The sequence below is a fragment of the Nanorana parkeri genome, unplaced genomic scaffold (assembly GCF_000935625.1).
Source record: "Nanorana parkeri isolate BGI_ZX_2015 unplaced genomic scaffold, ASM93562v1 scaffold203, whole genome shotgun sequence".
Lineage (NCBI taxonomy): Eukaryota > Metazoa > Chordata > Amphibia > Anura > Dicroglossidae > Nanorana > Nanorana parkeri.
In genome coordinates this window covers 914,842-928,756 of record NW_017306471.1, presented here as the reverse complement: position 1 = coordinate 928,756, position 13,915 = coordinate 914,842, and the positions used below count along the sequence as shown (strand labels likewise).

The 13,915-nt window shown below is 45.0% G+C and overlaps 1 protein-coding gene across 1 annotated transcript in view; it reads right to left on the bottom strand.

Moving 5' to 3' along the window:
- Positions 1-13,915, bottom strand: part of ANXA6 (annexin A6) — an 84,057-nt gene that overhangs the window by 69,514 nt on the left and 628 nt on the right. The window lies entirely within an intron of this gene.

Here is a 13,915-nt window from a genome sequence, read left to right as displayed (position 1 = left end):
TTTTTTTTACCGCGATTCGCGGTAAAAAAGCCGCGCGACCGTCGTGCGATTCCAAAGGCTACTTGGCAGTATACAAATGGAAAACGCCCTACAAAACGGACCAATACGCAGCAAAAAACGCTCCGGGACCTTTTCATGCGTGGGCCGTTTTGTAGTGCGTTCGGGACGGGCGGAAATACGGACAGGTGGGAACGATACCATTGACTACAATGCTATTTATTTTTTTGACCGTTTTGTAGAGCGTTCATCGAGCGTAGGACGCGCTACAAAACGGTCAGGTGTGAATGGGGCCTTAGGCTAGGTTCACACCTGGGTGACTCCTGACCGTGGCTGTGGGTGCCATTATTTTTCAATGGCACCCCATTCCCGCCAGGCGGATCGTGCGGTTTCCAGCTGCGATTCCGCCGCCTGTCGCATAAAAAGGTACATTTTTTTAGCAATTGCCGCTTGGATGTCAACCCATTGAAATCAATGGGGCCGCGTGGCAACTGCTATGTGCATTAGCACACGATCGGCCATCCCGGGTGTCGTGCGGGTGTGAACCTAGCCTGAGCCTGCATTCACTCCTGAGCGACAGGGAATATGCGGGTGTTCGGCACATTTATGTGTAGCGCATTTTTGCACATTTGTACGTGCGTACATACAGTTGCACATTTTTGTGAGCAGATCTTGACACATTGATGGGAATGGGCACATGTGCATAAAAATGTGCAAAAAACACGCAATGCAAAAAAAAGCAAAAGCAGCAAACGTGCATTTTTTGTTGTTATTGGGTCCTGACTTCATAAATGAACCCTTCTACTGTCCAATGAGAGCACATCAGTGGTCAGTTGAGTGAGCATGTGGGTGTCAGCTACTGCAACTTAGCCATGAAGTCAAGAAAAATCAAGCCCCAATATTAAAGTGAAACTAAATCAGTCCTGCACTAGGTAGTGAAGCCAGGAATTGAATGACAGGCCTAGAACTTGCACCTTGAAGAGTTTTTAGTAGCCCTTGCAGTGGTGATACCCCTGCACTACCAGGGTTAACTTCTCATTTTGGTCTAGGGAAGAAAATAACAAAGTTATACTCACCCGATCCTTGCAGATGGCTTGCTGTGACAGTGCTCCCTGCTGCCTGTCTCCTCCTCCGCTGCAGCGATGGTATGTTCCTCAGCATCCTCATGTCCTATAAACTGTGTGGCTACAACTAAGGATTATTTTCATAATCGATTAGTTTGCCAATTATTTTTCCATTTATTGGTTAATCAAATACAAATACAATTAAATCAATACTAAGGGTGCACTGATACTAATATTGGTATTGGTGTCAATTCCGGTATCAGGAAGCCGGGCAGCGAATCACTAGCCCCCCTCCCCTCCCACCCCCGCTTCCAGATTGGCCAGAAAGGCAGCTCCTTGCTTGAGGGAGCATAGAGCCTGCTAACTGGCAAATCGGATAGCCAGGTGGCGAGTCATTACACGCCGCCTGGCTTCCCTAATGGGACTTCTGGTATCGGTATTCGGTATCAGCGAGTACCAAAAATAAATAGTGAAAAAGCGGTATCGGTGCATCCCTAATAAATACCATCCATCATTTTAAATAAAATACAGAAGTGCAGTGTTACAAACAAAGTTTACTTCACAATAAAACTGTATGCACAATTTTTTGCAATTGCATGGCATCGCGGTACGGTGCGTTCCAGTGCGGGCGATCACACTGTGGGTGGCAGGCGCGGTGGGGGGCCATTGAAATGAATGACACTGCAACGCACCTCCTGCAGCAGAATCTGCAGGCAGAACCGAAAATGTCTTTTTACCTGCCTTTTATAATTGTTTTTAAAGAATTGTATTGTAAGCACATGGAGCTTGGATAGCTTCAGCCAGGGAATGATAGCTGCCCGTGGCAAGATTCCAGAGATGGCAGCTCTATTGCTTGCCTGCTTGGAGGAGAGAGCTAAGGGATCCAACCAACTAATCAATAATGAGAATAATTGACAATTGACAATTATTCTCATTATCGATTAATTGATTAATTGGTTGCAGCCCTAATACACTGTGTATAGAACTTGATGACTCATGGACCTTAGACCACTGGAGCAAAGGGGGAAAGAGGCTCCTGAGACCCATCTAAGAACAAGCCAGATCAGGTGAGTACTGTATAACTTTTAATATTCCTCCCTAGACCAAAACGAGCACTTAACCCCTGCAGTGCGGGGTTAGCCCCACTGCAACGGTTAATAAAACAAATTTTCCAGAGTTTTGCTTTAAATCAACAATGACAGCTCTCATATTTCTATCATAGCACATTTGTTGTATAACAATTTATGTGCTGTCCAATAAAGTGCCTCATAGGATTTGTAGTTCCACTCCAGATATAGCCCACCCCTGCCCTGGACCAACTCCCTCCATGTGGCTGAACAGTGAAAGGAGAAGCAGCACATTGATAAGCTCATCTATCTGTCACTCTGCTTCATCTTCCTATCAGGATTATTCTTATCAGCACATCAACTGATTGGCTACTTGTGGTGCTTCTTCCTCTAACGGGAGGACGCTAGTTTGTGTCCTCACGTTACCCTAAGGAGGACTATGGGGAAAACCCTTGACCCCATAGTTCTCCTTTAAAGATCACAGAGCTGCATTAGGTTGTACTTTGTCTATCCGCCTTGAGTTCAGCATTAAACTTTTTTAAATGCAATTTTTTTTTTAAACAATCTGATTATTAACCAACTGATCCTTTATGTTACCCCCCATACATGTATGTATGGGAGGTAACTGTGGACACCTCATTTTCGGAAGACATAGTATAGTAAAGCTGGTGATCATAGTAAGTTCCTATACTACAAATACCACATAGTAAGGCGTACTACCCAAAAGCAAATATTCTACTAGCAGGACATAGCAGTCTAGTGTGTTTATGCCTTGCAGTCGGCACTGCTATCTCAGGAATTAACAGTTCATTCTTCCTGCGGTTCTCACCCACACCAACCCTCGAGAGCCCCCAGCTTGTCATCACTGTGGAATGGAGCAGATATTCTATGGCACCAACACTGATGTCCTGCAACAGCTGAGCGTGAAAGACAAGCACAAAAAGCTGACTGGTTGAGCAAATAAAATATTTAGGTCATCCATTGTATTCAGTGATAAATGATCTCGTGGTCTTTCTCATACAGGTGGAGGATGGAACTGCTCGTGATACTACACAGCACCTTGGTGAATCATAAGGAACATGATACTATACGTGGTATGATGTCTGCTTCATGATCTGCCTGTATGTTGCTTCCTGTATTACAGGAGTGGCCAATTAAGGTTTTCACATAAGAAACTGGGACGGCTGTATAAAGCCAAACCGGTTACCGCATCGTACCGTACACTAACCCTGCGTTACAGTGCGGCAAGTGCATTGCACTGTCATTCATTTAAAAATGGCACCCCAAACACACCTCCTGGCCACAATGTGTTCAACTGCGCCACAACAAGCGGACCTTAAAGGAGATCTATGGGGTCGGGGCTTTTCCCCATAGTTCTCCTAAGGCAGGGATGGCCATACTGCGGCCCTCCAGCTGTGGTGAAACTACGAATCCCATGAGGCTTTGCAAGATTCTCACAGACACAGACATGACTCCCGGAGAGAGATGCTTCATGGGATTTATAGTTTCACCACAGCTGGAGGGCCGGAGTTTGGCCATCCCTGTCCTGAGGGTAACGGGAGGACACAAACTAGCGTCCTCCCGTCACCCAAAGCTCAGTATACCGCGAGCTACTGCTCGCGGTATACTGAGACGCCGCAGCCGGAACGGAATCCCGACAATGCTGTCTGGATCCACCCAGCTGCGTGAGTGACAGCTGACTCTGCCTATCTAGAGGCAGAGCCAGCTGTACCCACCCCTCCCCCGTCCATTCCGCCAGTCATCGCAGGAGGATCGTACAGGGGAGAGGGGGGAATCCCTGCAGTGAGCCGTGAGTGACAGTCAGCACTCTCTGCACGGATAGATCGAGAAGTGAGCGAACGACTGTATGTTTTCGCTCACTTCCCGATCTACTGAGCCGACCTGTGACAGTTTAATTGTCACAGGTCGGGTCAGATTATGAGGCTGAGTGAAAATCACTCACCTTATAATTCTCCTTTAATACCATATGTTGTGGTGCCGTTAATAAAAGTTGTGCATGCAACGCCCCTGCCGCACTGTAACACACAGTAGGTGAATTGCACAGTACCATGTATTAGTTGTAACTGGGTGGGAAACTACACATGCCAAACCCCAACCCCAATGGTCCGAGCAACCAATGACTGTAGAGGAGGACCCCAATGTAAATGGTTGCTAGGACAGCACAGTGCAGGTCCCAGCAAGTAATGACTGCAGAGGAGGAACTCTGACGTGATTGGTTGCTAGGATGCCAGTGGTCCTAGCAACCAAGGACCGAGGAGAAACATGGTCCAAACACGGACCGATTGCCGTCCTATGCTGTGCTATGGTTTGCAGTGGATGCAATGGATTTGGAGGCTGCCATAATGGAGCACCGGTCAGCGGGCCAGATATGGCCCGCGGGCCGAAAAATGCCCAAGTCTGTTGTATTGTGTCTGAACAGTCATATTGGGAGGCAAATATTGTTACTGCCAGCGGCAGGATGACTTACAAACATTGTACAACTGTCCATTCATCTCTGATGTTAAAGCAAACGTGCTTGTTGTCAACGGCCTGTTCACTTGATATGCGCACCATCACCTGCCATTTAAATGAGATCTATACTGAAAGAAATGTGCAGTCTGCCATTGCTGACTTCCAGAAAACGCTAAATGCTTCGCTGTCTTGGATTTACAATGCTTTTAGTTATCGACCCAGCATGCAGTAACTGAAGTCGGAGCTCCTGATCTGCATAGTTATTCCACGTCAGTGACTCCAAAAGTATTAAAACCATAGGATCAGCATGACAGCCAGGCAGCTAGCAGCACAGGATGTCAGCATGTATCACTTGACAAAGGTCTCCATTAAACTCGCATTATCCTATCATTGCTGTGCATTGACCTGCATTTGCCTTTACATGACTCTTAATAAAATTTGTTACTATAATCCTTTCTATATCTATTAATTTGAAGCTGTTTGTTCTTGTTGCCAGGATATTGCAGGTCTGTTCTCTATTAATACAATTATGGATTGTGCAGAGATCACCAAGCGGTGATTTTATCCCAGTGGAGGCTCAGAATCAAAATAAAGGCAGTGTGAAGGCTGTTTACCTTTCTGCCCAGGTTTCATGTTACACCCATATTCAAAAAGAAAAAAATAGAAATAATTAAAATCTTACTTCATTTTAATCCTCTCTCAGGTTTTAGTCGTAATCTGAATTCATGTTGGAGGGATTTTCCTTCATATCCAATGTCTGAGCCATAAAAGGAAGTAAGACAAAATCTCCTCACAAGTTAGAGACCCCAGCTTTGACAGTTATCACTTACAACAGTGTTTCCATTGAAAACCAAAAAGTTGACTATGCAGTAGGGATGCACCGATACCGGTTTTTCCGTATTGAGTACTGATAAAAAAAAATGTCGGTACTCGCTGAATACCGATATCGGAAGTCCCAAGGAAGCCAGGTGGCGCGTAATGACTCGTCACCTGGCTTCCTGAATAGCCAAGCCGGGCAGCATGTACAGACTCGCCACCCGGCTTTCCGATTAGCAGTGAAGCCGTCTTCATGCTTCTCATCACTAGATGAGGGAGCATGAAGCCGGCTTCCTGGCCAATCAGAAAGCTGGGCGCCCAGATCCCTGATTGGCGAGCTTTCCAACCAACTAGGAAGCCTGGCAGCAAGTGACGAGGGAGCATGGAGCCGGCTTCCTAATACCGGAAGCTCAAGTAAAGGGGTAGGTATCGGAGCATTTGGGCGAGTACGAGTACTCGCCCAAATACTCGGTATCTGCACCAATACTGATACTAGTATCGGTATCGGTGCATACAGTATACATTTCTACAGTCTCATTTAAATCGACCATCCACTTTGTATTGAATCATTTGTTTGTTTATTCTCATATTGCATATTTTGGTAAACCTAAAGTTTATTGTGCAGTGATTGTACAATCAGATTGTATAGTATACAGTCAGCTTTAGGCTTTGAATGTCTCTTAGGTGGAAAAATTAGTCCCATTCTCCAACCACCTGCTTTAGCCACTACAAGGCCTGGAGAATTTGTATTTACTTTACATGGTGGAGAATGCAGTAGACATCAGACTCCATAGTGAAGAGGGGAAGGAGCAGAAGCTAAGAATCTCACTGAAGAAGGGGAAACTCCACTTACTGTTGTCCACCTATTTCTAAAATATCAGCATTGGGCAGACAGACCCTTTCAAAAAACTGCAGCAGACACAGCACAGTATTAGTTTGGAAAGGCTGAGCTGTGCTGTCGTGTCCGCCAGTGTCATTGATTCCCTGTAGTGTGGCCTTCTGCTGCATTGCTTGTGTCAGGTGTCCGGATTTGCAGACTCCTGCAGAGCAGCACTGAAGATTAATCATGAAAGAAGCATTGAAGGTCCGGGGTTGAGCTATATTTAGACGGTTGTAGACCAGGGCTAAAGTAACCGCCTGAGTTCTGTGTGGAGGAGGACTGTGTGGCATTTACAGATATTTCTGTAACACAGATAAAGGCACATTAGCAGTTTGCAGAAAGGATTGTGGCATACACAGAGGATGTGTGCACAACCAGGAGCAGAACTACGTATGATGGGGACATGCAGTACAATTCATATTGGGCATCCTGGACCTTCCACCCTAAGGCCTCATTCACACGAGAAAAGGCCGGCGTGTACAGTTCATGTCAACCAAGGCTGATTGGTTGTTATAAAATATTGCAAGACTGATACAGTAAACTCCCCGTTATCCGGCCTCCACTGGGATTGGTAGATTCCAGATCAATGTAGTTTCTGGTTCCTTGAGAGTTACTATTAAATATAGGTCTAACTTATGCCAAACCCCATACTATACCATACCATAACATAAACTCAGTATTGACGTTATATTAATATTGCAATGCAGTAATCAAAAGCAAATTAAGACAAATAGACACACGATCATTTCCAGGATAATACATGCCGCAGATCAGCAGAGCAGTGAGTGCACAGGGGATTTTCGTTCTGGTTAGATGGGAGTTCTGGTTAGTTGAATACCGGATAACCGAGAGTTTACTGTATTATGAATTCGGCTCATTCATAATATCAGTTTCCAGAACAATGATGAACCCAGAGCACCCAATGAGCTTCCAGCTTTCTGAAGTCAAATCTGTGGATACGTTGCTATACGTTGGGGCATTTAGCACATTGCAGTGTTCTGCTGGTTTAGGATTATGAGTATGCTTCTGTCTATTACATAAAGCTGAATAGGAGCCTGTTTAGTAGCTGCTGCAGCTCGCATAAAGAAGCCTCTCCTGTATGCGTGGTGCATTTTGTGAACAACATTCCTTGTTTAATGTCCAGTTATGTTCAAGTACAGCTCAGGGTATATAAAGCCTACTTTATGTTACAAAGTGGTCATTTGTCATATATAATAAATAGTGAATGGACCCAATCACACACAAAACTGCACAACCATTCCCAGGAGTGCCACATCCTACGTAGTCTGGACAAACGACGGTATTAGAGGAGTTCGGTCCCTTTTCATCAATTATTTGATAGAAATGTAAATAATATTTTCTGTCACCTGACCATTATTTTAGTATAATTTACATTTTTTTAATTTAACTGTGTTGCTATCACAAGGGGGATAATAAGTCCTCTATGTGATAGCATTGGGCAGATGACAGGTACTCAATATGGAGACATAAGGGATCTATTAGACCCGATGTCTCCCCTGCCCTTTGCTCCAGCAAACGAGTTGGGATTTTTAAAGCTCTGAACCCTTAAATGCTTAGAGGTGAGCGCTTCCAGGTTTACCCTGTGCAGAAAACATGGAGGAGGGGATGTTTCCCGTTGTCCTCAAGCTCAACATCCTGATGCTGTTTGTTGTGGTCCTGGACTCTCAGGAGGAGTGGATGAGCCCAGGTACCAGGGGGAACAGAAGAGAGTGGTTGGGCGGGGGGCTACAGCCCTCCACATCACTTTTACATTTAAGCCCTGAGCCTGCTGAACAAAACACTACTGCTAATGCAGAAGTGAGATTGCTTTAAGCCCTTGAAGCCGGGATGTACCAAAAATGTCCAAGGAGCTCATGGAGTTAACAAGGGTTTGTTTGTGCAGACTCAGAGCTGACCCACACCCTTCCTCTGTGACCTGTGACCTGCTTTCCATGCAAACAGCATACCAGGGTGCATAAATATTGTGTGCGTCTGCTGGGGCACACAGGAAGGAGCTGCAGAAGGTCAGGAGCAAGTCAGCAAATGAGAGGATATGACACTGAAGCAAGGTGAGGAGTCATCACTGCCTGAAATGGGCTTATAAGTGTCTGCACAATGGTCAGTCAGATAAGTTGGTGACAGGCAAATTCTTTACTGTAAGCCAGAGCAAAAACTCATAAAGTGGACCCAGCACCAGATATGTTAAAGTTAGGGATGTCCCGATGCCACTTTTTTAAGACCAAGTACAAGTACAAGTACTTTCCCTCAGGTACTTGCCGATACAAATTACCGATACTTTTTCTTAAAGGGACATGTGACATTTTTTCTAAAACTGGAGAGAGTATCCTGCTGCACTACTTACCGGATCAATAGATAATCAATACGAGCACCTGCCTGTATATACAAATACAGGCGGGTGCTTGTATTTTGAATGGCATTTGTCATTAAAATGGCTGAAATCCTTTGATTGGCGTGCTGGTGATATCCCTTTATCCATTTGTTTCTAAAACAACACAGACTGATGATTTTAGGGCAGTTTCTCACCAGGGCTTAATACAGATGTAACATGAACACATGTCCCCAAAGCAGAACACATGTCCCCAAAGCAGACTAGTATTCTGCTTTGGGGACATGTATTCGGAGAATTCAAGTTTCCAAAGCAGAATTCATCTCACCAGGCTGTGTGTCGAAATCACCCGTTTGAATATGGCTATCTGCAGTGGCTCTGGGGGCATTCCACCTCACCGGCGATGCTGGGACCCGGCCTCCTCCACGCCTGGACCAGCTAAGCTGGGCCCCAGCCTCTTCCACCAGCAGACCATCTCCGCTGCTGGGAGCCGACCTACATCCTTTCCCCTGCTGGGCCCCGACATCCATCCTTTCCACTGCTGGTCCCCGGCTTCCATTTTCTCAGTTGGTGGGCCCCAGCCCCCTGAGCAGGCCCCCCAATTGCCTTCTGGCCCAGTCCTCCCCTGTCAGTAGGCATCGGCATCCCCCAGCTTTGGACACTGGGGCGGTCACTACGGCTGCACCGCCGGTAGTTCCACCCGTGGGGCTGTCCTTGGCTGTGCCTGCACCGGGAAGGAGGAGGAGATAAAGAACCAGGCAGGCACTGCCATGGACAGCTACTTGCCGGTCACCAGCAAGCTGCTGAGGTCCCCACAAGCGCAGGTGCTCAGCAGCTGCTGCAGTCTAAAAATATATCGGTATCTGCCTTAAAAATCGGGGTATTTTCACAAGTACAAGTACTTGTGAAAATGCCTGGTATCGGCCCTGATACCGATACTAGTATCGGTATCTGGACATCCCTAGTTAAAGTTAAGATAACTAAAGCTAAAGGTAAAATGAAAAAGCAGGTCACCAGCACTCAAATTATTTAAATAGATATGTCCTTTTTAATGGACAATTATGTCACGACAATCAACAAAGACGACGTTTCAGGGCCGCGCAGGGTCCCTTCTTCAAGGCAGATAGATGTGACCTTGAAGAAGGGACCCTGCGCGGCCCTGAAACGTCGTCTTTGTTGATTGTCGTGACATAATTGTCCATTAAAAAGGACATATCTATTTAAATAATTTGAGTGCTGGTGACCTGCTTTTTCATTTCGTACTTTGCACGGTGCCATCCGTGGTAGTCACTACAAGCACCATCATTCTTACTGGCCGGGATTACTGTAAGGCAGGGGTGCCATTAGGTAGATCGCGATCTACCGGTAGATCGCAAAGCAAACACTGGTAGATCGCGACCAGCTCACTGACCTGAGCTCCCTCCCGCGGTGCTAGTGCGGCTGAATGTGTCAGACGTGTGATGTGAAGGAGAAAGAGAAGGAGCGAGGAGAAAGAGAAGAGACGGCCAAGACAGAGGGCCACCACAAAGTCTGCGTTCCAGAGTGTTCGGCCCGTAGAACGCACAGCTTGCTGCATTTTTGCAGATCGCACTAGACCCGGAATGCAGGCACTAATGTGCCTGTTTTACCGGGTGCGTGCGATCGCTCTGCGGGCTGGGGGCGCGGCTGCCGTGCCATTGATTTCAATGCACCGACATGCCCCTGAATGCAGGTGTTTTTTCATTGGTAGATCTCATTGAGCTCCTCATTTGAAAAGTAGATCTCCAGACGAAAAATTGTGGGCACCCCTGCTGTAAGGTGTGCGGAGAGCACCCTCATCAACTAAAGCTAAAGGCAGACATTGTAATGTAGAAGGAACATGCTATGCCACTTCTGCAATAAAACGAACATCCCTGCCTGTTCACAATCTTCTTTAGAATGTACACTGGGTTGTGCATGGGCAGCTCAGTGTACATTCTGGGTTCCGCAGCTGCAGAGATCAGGAAATGTCTCAGTGCCTGTGATTGGCGCTGCGCGCTGTCAGCTTCCTGGTGGGCTCGGCACGTGGAGCTGCGAACACACCTGAGCCCATCACTAATTCTGAGCACACCTTGGTGCTGGAATGAATGAACTCCCATGCACATGAGCAGCAGTTATATAATTCTGACCTGGCCAATCAACCTGATATCTCATCCAGAAACAGTCTGGGTGAAGATGTACCGGCAGTTGAGTGAGGGAGGTATGTTTACTTCTGATATAAAAGCATGCATGCCAAGTAAGGTGTAAGCATAAGACCTACAGGTATTCCAGGGGGCATATGAAGATAGTGGAAAGAACAGGGGGCATGAGAGAGATGAGGGAGAAAATAGGCATATCTCCTAAACCTACAGGGGTAGGTTATCATTAAAATAATTATTATTTGTATTATTTGTATTGTATTATTTGTATTATTTGCCTAATGTTGTATAAAGTACTGTTGCAGCAATGCAGAATGGCCCCTCTATAGAGGACTACAAATCTCAGCAGTACTTTATACAGAAATGCCATTGTTATATAAAGTATTGCTGGGATGTGTAGTTCTCTATAGCCTGTGCCATTCTGCATTGCTGTAAATATTAGGGATGCACCGTATATCGGCCACCAAAACATATCGGCCACCAAAACATATCGGCCAAAAAGGGCGACAGCCGGCCGAGCGCTGCGGGAGGAGAGCGCTGTGTTTGTGTTTTTTTTTTGGGGGGGGGGGCAAAAAAAATCTTGCACCAGGGCCCTTTGTTCCTTAGGTCCGCCACCGTGTAAAGCGATGCATACATTGCTGGTGCTATATAACAACTACCTGTAATAAATAAATTCAACCTTGTGAGGTTAAAGAGACCCTCTTATTTGCTGATTCTAGAGACACACCAAAGGTCACTTATGACACATGAGTATACCTGTACACATGCCGAAAGAGAGAGAGTCACAGTTGAATTCTCTGTTACATTATTTAAAGCAACATTCTCAGACCTGCTCATTAGCTGCAGACCACTTCCCAACACAGCAATCATTAAAAAGGCTGTTTTGAAAACAGCACCTGTCGCAGGGCTCCCACCTTAGGAAAATATTATCTCATGCTGTGTTTATAAACTATAAAGACAACTTGTCACTGAGGGACATCTGCAGCAAATGTTATTTTGATGGAGGAAAGAGGGTGATTGTTTATATCCCAGTATTTCCCCTGGCAATGTGCTCACATACTTTTCTCTACAAAAGGATGGATTTGAGGCATTATCTAGGGTCAGCATCTACTGTACTTCCTAGGCTGAGATTTTAGAGATGACACTATCATGTAGATCAATGTGCCAGTTCAGTTCTTGGCTGTGTTCTTGGCACAAATGCCTGACACAGATCAGCCTACTGCTGCAGACTATTACTGTGTAACTTTTATTAAAGGGGAAGGAAGGTGATTGTAATGCAATAGTCACTATCCAAACAACTGGATTTGATTCTGGAACCACTAGTAATAATGAGCTAGTCTGTGAAGCAAGCAGTGAACTGCTAGTATTACCTAGGAAGCAATGGGCGCGATTTATCAAAACTGGAGTAGACAGAATTTGGAGCAATTACCATTAGCAACTAATCAACTTCTTCATTTTCTTCAAGTGTCGAAAATTAAAGAGAAAGCCTGATTGGTTACTATGGGCTCCTGATTCTGTCTGCTCCAGTTTTAATTCACCTAAGTGTTTTTCTGCTTAAAGAGGAACTTTGCTGGGCAAAAGTCAGTAGCTGGACGTACTGAAACATAAGAAACATATATTTGCCAGCCCATGAAGTCTAATACTGTCTTTCACAAGGGCGATTCTTCTCTTTTGTGCTCCAAGCTCGCTCCTGTGAAGGACTACAATCTCAATACAAATGAGTAAACTAAACATGAGATTGTAGTCCATCATGAGAGTGAGCTTGGAGTGGTGACTACTTTACAACACACACAGGGACCATGGGGAAGAAAAGTAGCCACCCTCCAGAAGGAAGGACAGTGTCCGCACCAATTCAGAGATGATTTGAGGATCTGCAGCCGAGTGATACACAAATAAGATACATTTTTCTTAATAGTTAAGGTACTTGAATGCATTTTTAAGATTTAACACCTGAGTCTAGTGTCACTTTAAGTCTGCCTTTGCATCATTCGAGAACCACACCCTTCAGTATGCCATGTGCATGCAAAGCACTGTAATCAGCATCAAAGTACTGCAGATAAGCGTCTGAAAGATTCCTGAATTCAGAAGTTGATATGAGAATTTTTAGATGTACATTGAGATTAATGCCAATCCTTACCTAAACTACACTACAAGAATAACCGGAAGAAAAAAAAGGAGTGCTAAGAATATTGTAAACCCAATGTTGTCATTCATGATGACTTGAGATGCTTCCAAAATCTTTGAAATATCTTATGCATAGAACATATGTACATCATATCAGTGCTTGACCTTAAATCTGAAAACACATTTTTAAAACGGAAGAACCACAAATTTTCCACATGTTCCCCAACATCACTTAACTACACAGTACCCATGTGTAGAATGACACTAGGGTCGTTTCATTCATTGTATCACGTGTAACTGCAGAGCAGCACTAGGGTGGGGACTATGGCTTGCAGAAACCAAGGCCGTCAATTACTCAAGAACAGCGAGTCCCAGCCAGCCTTTCGGCCAGTTAGGCAAGCTTAGACTTCTAGTTCCACTGCTATTTCAAGACACATCTTTCTAATGCCTAATCTGCACTATTACTTTACATTTAATAAGTATATCTTTGTGGACAATCCATGATACAAAAAGAGAAAGGGAGCAATCCAGCCACCCTCTCTACATCTTCAGGCTGCAGCATTATTGTATCACAATTGAAAGTTCTTTGTTACAGTAGTTAGTTCTTGGCTGCAGTTGCAATGGGAAGTGTACACTACTGTATGCAGAATGGAGGGCACACCCAACCTCCGGTACCATTGTACTTCAAGATGTAGAGAAGTGTGTTTATCCCAACAGATCTGTATTATCCAAACAAACTATAAGAACATACATTGATAAACAAAACTACTGTCTGCAAACAAACATATCTTATATCCTAAAATGTTCTGCGAGACACAAAATTAAAAGCATAGCTCATGCAGACGTATCTATTGGGGCAAAAAAATAAAGTGTGGTAACCCATAGCAACCATTCGGGAACTTTCTTTTATTCTTCTGACTGATCTAAAGTGACATAAAATTAAATGTGATTTTAACTGCCGACACAGTCTTAGAATATACCCCAAATTTTTT